This window comes from Scyliorhinus torazame, chromosome 16 (genome assembly GCF_047496885.1).
Source record: "Scyliorhinus torazame isolate Kashiwa2021f chromosome 16, sScyTor2.1, whole genome shotgun sequence".
Taxonomy (NCBI): domain Eukaryota; kingdom Metazoa; phylum Chordata; class Chondrichthyes; order Carcharhiniformes; family Scyliorhinidae; genus Scyliorhinus; species Scyliorhinus torazame.
Window position 1 is genome coordinate 121,778,066 of NC_092722.1, and position 10,699 is coordinate 121,788,764.

Below are 10,699 nucleotides of genomic sequence, written 5' to 3' on the forward strand. Positions count from 1 at the left end.
GAGATTTTCTCTCAGGGCTGCTAGTGTGGCCAGGCCTAGTTGTAGAGCATAGAAAGGTTGTAACCTTTCCATTAGTACAGTTCTTAAAGTAAGAACTCACGCAGTTATTTAAGTTGTGTTGCTCAATAAACCTTCTGTAAAACTTCTGGACGACTTGGAGCCTTCTTCCAAAGCCTCTACCGTAACTGAGTTGAGTAGCACAGATTAGTTGAGTAGCCTTACAGGTAACAAAACATGGTACCAGATTGGCTTTAATTGGACAGTACTAGATAGATTAGGTGAGAGACCAGAAAGAACCAAAACAAGCAGCAAAAGTAACGGACCGGCCACTCAACTGTGGAAGACTTCACAGCATTTTGATTCCGAACAACCTACCGAAGCGATGGACCAGACGCCACTTCCAGAGTTGGTGAAAACTACCGGCAATTTAAATAGTAACTGGAAAATGTATAAACAGCAGCTTCAGATATACATGGTGGCTACTGCCCTAAATGCAGCTCCCGACGGGAGAAAGATTGGGATATTACTCTCAACGGCAGGCCGGCAAGCTGTAGACATTTTTAACTCATTTACATATGGTGACAATGAAGATAAAACTAGCTTCCAAGTGATAATAGCAAAATTTGATGAACACTATAAATCACAGTCAAATGAAATCATGGAACAATTTAACCTGCGTAACAGATTCCACAAAAACGGGGAGACTATCTCTAATTTTGTCACAGATCTCCGCTTGCTAGCACAAGGCTGTAACTATGCTGATGTAACAGACTCCATCATCAGGGATCAATTAATCTCTGGTCTCTCAGATGAAAATTTAAGGGAATCATTAATGCAGCAAAATGATTTAACTTTAAAAACTACCATAGCAAAATGCTTACAGCAAGAATAGAAAAAACAGCAATACCTGGAGTTTCTTGAGAAAAAAACATGGAGAAAGTACTCCACGAGGTAGAAGATGTTAAAATGGTGTCCTCTCCTCACAGCCCTTCTTTCCCGGCCGCTGGCGCCCATTACAGCATGTCTGCACATGCGCGCAGTCAGGAGAAACGCAATCACGCAAGATCCCGGTATGCGCATGCGCAAGAAGCTGCGCATGCACAGTATGTAAAGTACTGACCCCAGCCAGAAGAGCGAGTCGCGCTTGCGCGATCACTGCCGACGCGTGACGTCACGGACGCCATGACATGTTACCGCTGAGGCACCGCCCATTTAAAAGGGAAATGTCCTACACTAGGGAAAAAATGTTTAAAGTGCTCTAAGATGAATCATTTTGCCTCCCAGTGTCAGTCCACAGCCAAATATTACTCTCCAATGCAAAGACATGGAAACTTCAAGGTTCACACAGTAGATGCAATGGACACTGAGACACCCGAAGAAAACTTTCCCGACCACAAAGAGTTCCACTCCTGGGAGAACACATACGGCGTTGGAATCATAAATGCCGCAGAGGAACCGCACAAGCTGACCACACAGCCTCAATACGTGCATACCATTGAATTCACAAGCGAACGGTATAAGTGAACATCTCCCCAATTACATTCAAGCTTGACACAGGAGCATCCGCGAACTTGATGACAAGCGAAGATCTCGCATCCATCCCAGGGACACACGAGATGATACCTGCTGCAAGCAAGTTAACAGACTACAATGGCAACCAGATCACCTCGAGGGGATCATGCCACCTACAAGTAGTTCATAAGAAAGTCACGAAAGGACTACGTTTTGAGATCGTGCACGACAAAAGAACTTCACTGTTAGGTGCTCAAGCCTGCAAGGATTTGAGGCTGATACAAAGGATTTTCATGAACACGGTTGACTCATTACGACTGGCCGTTGCCATCCAGCTGCTTTTGAGTGAGTATCCTGATGTCTTTTGTGGCATGGGTACGTTACCCGACATGTACAAAATCCTGCTCAAAGACGATGTAACACCGGTCATTCATGCACCAAGGAGGGTACCAGCTCTGTTGCGGGACAAGCTAAAAGCAGAACTCCAACGCATCCAATCTCAAGGCATCATATCACAGTTCACACAGCTGACTGGCTGGGTCAGCTCATTGGTGTTTGTCAAGAAGCCGTCCTGTGAACTCTGAATCTGTTTAGATCCCAAAGACTTGAACAAAAACATTCTCAGGGAGCACTACCCTATTCCCAAGCGAGAGGCGATGACGAGCAAAATGTCGAAGGCTTGCATATTCACCAAACTTGATGCCTCATAAGGCATCTGGCAGATGCAGCTCGATGATTCCAGCCGACTGCTGTGTACCTTCAACACACCGTTTGGATGTTATTGTTATAATCAAATGCCCTTCGGGATTATCTCTGCATCCAAAATATTTCACAGAATTATGGAGCAGATGACAGAAGGCATTGAAGGCGTCCGTGTATATGTTGATGATATCATAATATGGTCAATGACAGAGGAAGACCACATTGCTCGGTTAAAACAAGTCTTCCAAAGACTCTACCAATTTGGGCTGAAGCTCAACCAAGCCAAGTGCACCTTCGCACGTTCATCTCTGACCTTCCTGGGTGACACGATATCAGAGCACGGGGTGAAGCCGGACGCTGAGAAGATCACAGCAATTCAGAACCTGCAGCGGCCACGTGACAAGAAAGCGGTGCTCAGGTTCCTGGGATTCATCAACTTCCTCGGCAAGTTCTAACCTAGCAGCACGGACGACGGCGTTCGGACAAGTGATAAGGAAGGACACGGTGTTTGACTGGACTCCACGCCACCAAGACGAGTGGGTGGATCTGAAGCACCAATTGATGGCAGCTCCATTGCTGGCATTCTTTGACCCGGTAAAACCCACAAACTTCTCCAGTCAACATGGAATTGGTGCGGTGCTACTTCAACAGAATGACCAGTCGGACTGGGTCCCATTGGTTTACGCTTCTCGAGCGATGACCGCCACAGAGTGCAGGTTTGTACAGATAGAGACGGAGAGCCTGGGATTGATCACGGGTATCACAAAATTTCACCACTATGTGTATGGTCTTCCCACATTTCTAGTGGATACTGATCATAGGCCACTGCTCAACATTGTCAACAAAGATCTCAGTGACATGACGTCGCACCTACAACGCATGATGATGAAGTTGCGGAGGTACGACTTCACGCTGGTCTACACTCCTGGGAAGGATGTAATAATAGCTGACCAGCCCCCATCCGGAAGATGGACGCGGACGTTGTCACCTGGAGCCAGAGCAGGGAGATCAGCTGCACGGGAGTCATGAGCCGCCTTGTGCTGTGCACGAGGCAGCTGCATCCGGCGAAGGATCGGAACGTGGTCGAGGTCTGGGACATGGATTGACGGCACCGTCGTCCCCAGGGTACGACCCATGAGTAACTGGGCTGGCGACAGGCCAGCGGGGTGGAGCGATAGGCCAGCAAGGCAAGGTGAAATCAGACCCAGCATCGGCAGCCTTGCATAGGAGCCGTTTGATGATATATACTCCCTTCTCCGCTTTGCCGTTGGATTGGTGGTACAGGGCACTGGATGTCACATGGGCAAAATTGTACCGCCTGGCAAAGTTGGACCATTCCTGGCTGGCGAAGCAGGGGCCATTGTCCGACATAACCATGAGCGGGATGCCGTGTCGAGCAAATGTTTCTTTACATGCACGAATGACGGCAGACGAGGTGATGGCGTGCAACCGTATCACCTCCGGGTAATTCAAAAGTAGTCCACGATCAGGACATAGTCTCTACCCAGCGCGTGGAACAGGTCGATGCCCACCTTGGTCCAGGGTGACGTGACCAACTCATGGGGTTGCAGGGTCTCACGTGGTTGGGCCGGCTGGAAGCGCTGACAAGTGGGGCAGTTTAGCACTGTGTTGGCTATGTCCTCATTAATGCCGGGCCAGTACACTGCCTCTCGGGCCCGTCAGCGGCACTTTTCCACGCCAAGGTGGCCCTCATGTACTTGTTCCAACATGTACAAGTTGGCGCATGCTATGCGGGATGACAATGCGGTCCAGTTTTAGAAGAATCCCGTCTACTACCGCCAGATCATCTCTGATATTATAGAACTGAATACATTGGCCCTTGACCCACCCGTCCGTTAGATGACACATGACACGCTGCAGCAAGGGGTCAGCCGCTGTCTCGCGGCGAATTTGGACGAGACATTCATCCGTGGCAGGTAGATTGGAGGCCGCGAATGCCACATGGCCGTCAACCTGGCAGACAAATCCCACTGGGTCACATGGAGTGTTGACTGCCCTGGAGAGAGCGTCAGCAATGATGAGGTCTTTGGGGTGTATACCAGCTGGAAGACATATCGCCGGAGCTTGAGAAGAATACGCTGGAGGCGAGGCGTCATATCGTTCAAGTCTTTCTGTATTATATTGACCAGCGGGCGATGGTCAGTCTCGACAGTGAATTGAGGAAGTCCGTAGACATAATCGTGAAACTTAACCACACCGGTCTGAAGGCCCAGGCACTCCTTTTCTATCTGCGCGTAGCGCTGCTCCGTGGGGGTCATCGCACGTGACACATATGTAACGGGGGCCCATGATGAGGCCTCATCACGTTGAAGGAGCACTGCCCCAATGCCGGATTGACTGGCATCGGTCAAAATCTTGGTCTCCTTTGCTGGATCAAAGAAAGCTAAGACCGGGGCCGTGGTCAGTTTTGCTTTGAGTTCTCTCCATTCGTGCTCGTGGGCAGGGAACCATTGGCAGTCTGTCGTCTTCCTGACCAGGTTCCTGAGAGCCGTGGTATGAGAGGCGAGGTTAGGGATACATTTCCCTAAAAAATTGACCATGCCCAGAAATCGGAGGACCACCTTCTTGTCCTCTGGTGTTTTCATAGCTGTGATGGCAGCTACCTTGTCCGCATCCGGCTGCACACCCAATTGGGAGATGTGGTCCCCGAGGAACTTGAGTTCCGTCTGACCAAAAGAGCATTTGGCCCTGTTGAGGCAGAGGCCATACTCATGTATACGTCTGAATACGCGCTGGAGGCGACTAACATGCTCCTGCGGGGTGATGGATCAAATGATTATGTCATCGACATAGACGCGAACACCTTCAATGCCTTCCATTATTTGTTCCATAATCCTATGGAACATTTCTGATGAAGATATGATCCCGAACGGCATCCTGTTGTAACAATATCTGCCAAAGGGGGTATTAAATGTGCAAAGTTTCCTGCTGGATTTGTCGAGCTGGATTTGCCAGAATCCTTTTGAGGCGTTGAGTTCGGTGACGAGCTTGGCGCGAGCCATCTCACATGTGAGCTCTTTGCGCTTGGGAATTGGATAGTGCTCCCTCATGATATTGCGATTTAGATCTTTGGGATCAATGCAAATTCTCAATTCGTCGGAAGGCTTTTTTACACATACTATGGAACTGACCCAGTCGGTCGGTTCTGTGAATTGGGAATTCACTCCTTGGTTCTGGAGGTCCTGCAGCTGCTGCTTGAGGCGGTCCTTAAGGGGTGCTGGGACCCTGCCAGGTGCGTGCACCACAGGCGTGGCATTCGGTTTTAATAAAATCTTGTAGGTGTACGGGAGCGTGCCCATGCCCTCGAAGACTTCGCGGTTCTGGTTGATAATGGCGTTGAGCTGCGCCCTGAAGTCGGTGTCCTGAAAGGCAGACGCGTCAGCAGGAGAGAGAACTAGGTTCAACAGCTTGCATGCCTGCGCGCCAAGCAGGGAGGCTTTCGAGGAGCCCACGATTTCAAAGGGAAGGATGGCTTTGTGTGACTTTTGCGTCACTTCGAGCTGACACGAGCCGCTGGCAGCAATGGCATTGCCATTATAATCTAATAGCTGGCAGGCTGATGGGAAGATGGCTGGTTTGACACAAAGGCTTTGGAGGTCAGACCGCTCAAGGAGATTGGCGGAGGCACCAGTGTCCAGGCGGAATCGTATTTGGGACTGGTTGACCGTAAGGGTGGCACACCACTCATCGTCTGGATCAATGCTGTATACCGATAGAGGCTGGATTCTTTGCTTCGGGGACACCCTGTTTTTTGTAACCATACCGATTCGAAAAGGGTCCTCGGTGTCAATATCGGGTAGTAGGTGGCATCGGACTCGGTGACCGTGGGTTGAATGGCCCAGACATCCCTGCGAGGCTGGCCGGAGCGATACGAATTGGCAGGCCGAGCTGATCTGCATAAAGCAGCATAGTGGCCAAGTTTGCCACATCTCAGGCATTTGGCAAGGCATTGCCGCTGGGCGGAGCCACAGCTGCCGTACGTTGTAGCGTCAGTACGTTCGCTGCGCCACCACGCATGCGCGTTGCGGCTGTAGGTGGTGCGCACCTGCACAGTACGTTCGTCGACGTCGCCGGCCGCTCGTTCGGTGCGCACAAGCGCAGGAGTCTGCGAAAAGCGCGCAAAATGGCTGCCCTCATCCAGGCTGAGGCCCTGGAGTTGCTCGATTGCTTGGACCCGTCCTGCCTCGTGGGGACCTTGCCGCGCCGTTTCAGCCGCTTGGATGTGGGAATGCCGACTAGTGGCGTGTTCATGTAGCACGCAGGTCTCGATGGCGGTCGCTAGGGTGAGCTGCTTTACCTTGAGGAGCTGCTGGCGAAGGGGGTCCGACTGAACACCAAAAACGATCTGGTCGCGTATCATGGAGTCGGAGGTGGGCCCGTAATTACAGGACTGCGCAAGGATGCGGAGGTGGGTGAGAAAGGACTGGAAAGGTTCATCCTTACCCTGCAAACGCTGTTGGAATACATAGCGCTCAAAACTTTCATTCACCTCTATGTTGCAGTGAGTGTCAAATTTGAGGAGGACCGTCTTCAATTTTGATTTATCTTCACGATCAGCAAAGGCGAGAGAATTGAAAATGTGGTTGGCATGTTCCCCAGCCGTGGATAGGAAGAGACCGATATTCCTGGTGTCTGAGGCAACTTCCCGGTCTGTGGCTTCCAGGTAGAGCTGGAAGCGTTGTTTGAATTCCAGTTGGCCCCAGGTTACCGGTGATGCGGAGCGGCGGCAGCGGGCGAACGCTGTCCATTTTGCAGGATGACTGTATGCTGTTGGAAGGCAGATCACTTGCAGGTAGGTCTAAGAAGTTCTAATATCCCTCAACTCCTGGTATCATGATGTGTTGGGTGCTCTGGATCCGTGGAACACATACAGGCCACCAACACTTAAAATAGTGCAACACTATTTTATTAAGTTAGAAACTGTTGAACATACTTTCACTGTGGGTTAACACGATGTTAGATTAAACTAAAGACCTATGCCTGTCCGAACCAGTCTATGCACTCAGCACATGGTGAGGATCTGTGCTGTAAGCTGTAAGCTCTGTCCTTGTAGGCGGCTGCATCCCGAATGACCGGGAACTCTGATGCCCCCTGTCTTTATAGTGAGTGTGCTCTAACTGGTGATTTGCTGTGGTGTTGTGTGTGTTGATTCGTCTTGCTGTGTGTCCATCAGTGTGTGTATATCTGCACCATGATATACTGGTGTATATTATGACAATAGCTTATTGTCACAAGTAGGCTTCAATGAAGTTACTGTGAAAAGCCCCTAGTCGCCACGTTCCAGCACCTGTTCGGAGAGGCCGGTACGGGAATTGAATCTGCGCTGCTGGCCTTGTTCTGCATTACAAGCCAGATGTTTAACCCACTGTGCTAAACCAGCAATCTCATGAGTGGGCGTTACATAAAAAATCTATTTGGTATGAGAGTGCTTCTCTTTTAAAACAGTTCCAAACCATTATAAAATGTGCACCAGTCTTGTTGACAGTGGACATTTTAAAACGTTTTGAGTATTGCATGTTGTTTGCAACTTTCAAAGTTCACGGGTATTGCAAGAATTGCCTCATCCGCTGACTGAATTCCTTGGTTTCACATAATTATGTTAAAAGTGTCATTTCTGGATCAAGTGTCATTTCTGGATCACACACAAAGAGTGTAACTTCCTCATCCGCAGAGTTACAACAGACTTCACCTCTGACCCTGTGGTGTCAGCTTTTTTCGGCAAACGTTACTAATGTTGTCCAACCAAGCAGTTACCCAGGAACTTGCCACACACGTTCATAAGGAAACTTGGTGTACTAAAACTGAGCTGCTTAGATTTTATTTTAAGTACGCCACTGGAAGTGGACTAAAGAAAATCTACAATGTGTTCTTTCATAGCTTTGAGGCCAATGAGCGGCTCACTCATTGTTACCATTTATATGTCTGCATTTAAGTGTTCCTGTGATGCGATCATCAATTCACACAAAACCAGGAGTCGAAGTAAACTGTGGCTTTAATCAACTAGAACAGTGCCTGCCTGCGACTGGTCTGCTAGTGAGAGCCGCCTACAGGGTTACTGCTCTTTATACCTTCCCTCAAGGGGTGGAGCCAGGGGCGGAGCCCACAAGGCACCAACATGATACATTACAGGTAATACCTTACAATGGTCCATAGGTGGAGCCCACATGGGCAACAGCGTGATACAGTTATATACATGGTGAATGGTTACTCCAAACCGTTCACCACATCCTTTAAGGGCCGCTATAGTGGCATAAAACCAATTGATACCGATCAATCCAGTCGAAACGGTAGTTAACAAGAACTGTGATTTTAATCAGCTAGAATGTGCCCACCAGTAGCTTCTCCCGCACTGAGAGGCTGTCCCGGATCGATGGGTTATATACCTTCTCAGAGGGGCGGAGCCACAGGCGGAGCCAACAACAACATCAACACAACAACAGTAACAGTGAGTAAATACAATAATATATACAACAGCCATACGTGGCTCACCACATTCACCCCCTGTTAAAAAAACGTCCGGCGGGGGAGAAGTGGACTCACAGGTTCAGTCTCACAGGAGGGTGCATTGTCCGCTGTGAACGTCGCAGTGTAGGCGCTGGCGTCGAGACCTTCGACTCCGGGAGCACGTCGTCCTCACAACAGGGTCCCGGACAGAGTGACGGCGCAGGGGCGGTGCTAATGGACCCCGGATGAGTTGATGGGGTAGATGGGGAGGTAGAAGGAAGCGGTGAGGTGATGGTGGGCGCAGGGGTACCAGTTGTTGGGGTAGATCTGGGGGGGTAGAAGGAAGCGGTGAGGTGATGGTGGGCGCAGGGGATCCCTCGGGGGCCAGGTCCCTGAGGGAGACTGTGTCCTGCCACCCGTCGCGGTGTGTCACGTATGCGTACTGAGGGTTCGCATGGAGGAGGTGAGCCCTCTCGACCAAGGGGTCGGCCTTATGGCTCCTCACGTGCTTCCGGAGGAGTACCGGCCCAGGAGTCGTGAGCCAGGTAGGAAGCGAGACCCCGGAGATCGACGTCCTGGGAAAGACAAATAGACGGTCGTGAGGGGTCTCGTTAGTGGCAGTACACAAAAGTGACCGGATGGAGTGGAGCGCGTCAGGGAGGACCTCCTGCCAGCGGGTGACTGGGAGACTTCGAGACCATAGGGCCAGAAGGACGGCCTTCCAGACCGTAGCATTCTCCCTCTCCATCTGCCCGTTTCCCCTGGGGTTGTAGCTGGTAGTACTGCTCGAGGCGATGCCCTTACTGAGCAGGTACTGACGCAGCTCATCGGTCATGAATGAGGATCCCGATCGCTCTGAATATAAGTGGGGAAACGGAACAGGGTGAAGACGCTGCGCAGGGCCTTGATGACTGTGGCAGAGGTCATGTCAGGGCATGGGATGGCGAAAGGAAAACGTGAGTACTCATCAACAACATTGAGAAAGTACACGTTACGATCAGTGGAGGGGAGTGGCCCTTTGAAATCCATACTGGGGCGTTCAAAAGGGCGGGAGGCCTTCACCAGATGGGCCTTGTCTGGCTGATAAAAGTGCGGCTTGCACTCCGCACAGACTTGGCAGTCCCTGGTCATCGCCTTGACCTCCTCTGTGGAGTAGGGCAGGTTGCGGGCCTTGACAAAGTGGAGAAGCCAGGTGACCCCCGGGTGACAGAGGTCATTGTGGATAGCCCGTAACCGGTCAGCCTGCGCGTTGGCACAGGTGCCACGGGACAGGGCATCTGGGGGACCATTGAGCTTCCCAGGACAATACAAGATGTTATAGGTGGAGAGCTCGATCCTCCACCGCAAAATCTTGTCATTCTGAATTTTGCCCCGCTGCATGTTGTTGAACATGAAGGCAACCGACCGTTGGTCTGTGAGGAGAGTGAATCTCCTGCTGGACAGGTAATGCCTCCAGTGCCGCACAGCTTCCACAATGGCCTGCGCCTCCTTTTCAACAGAGGAGTGTCGAATTTCGGAGGCATGGAGGGTACGGGAAAAAAAGGCGACAGGCCTCCCTGCCTGGTTAAGAGTGGCTGCCAGGGCAAAGTCAGACGCATCGCTTTCCACCTGGAACGGGATAGATTCGTCCACGGCGTGCATCGTGGCCTTGGCAATTTCGGATCTGATGCGGTTGAAGGTCAGGCGGGCTTCAGCCGTCAGGGGAAACATTGTGGACTTAATGAGTGGGCGGGCTTTGTCCACGTAGTTGGGGACCCACTGGGCATAGTAGAAGAACCCCAAGCCCCTTTTCAGGGCCTTAGGGCTGTGGGGGAGGGAGAGTTGCAGGAGGGGGTGCATGCGTTCGGGGTCAGGCCCTCGGACTCCGTTTTCCACGACATAGCCGAGGATGGCTAGCCAGGTTGTGCGGAAAATGCATTTCTCCTTATTATATATCAATTGAAGGAGTCGGGCGGTGCGGAGGAATTTTTGAAGGTTGGCGTCATGGTCCTGCATGTCATGGCCGCAGATGGTAACATTA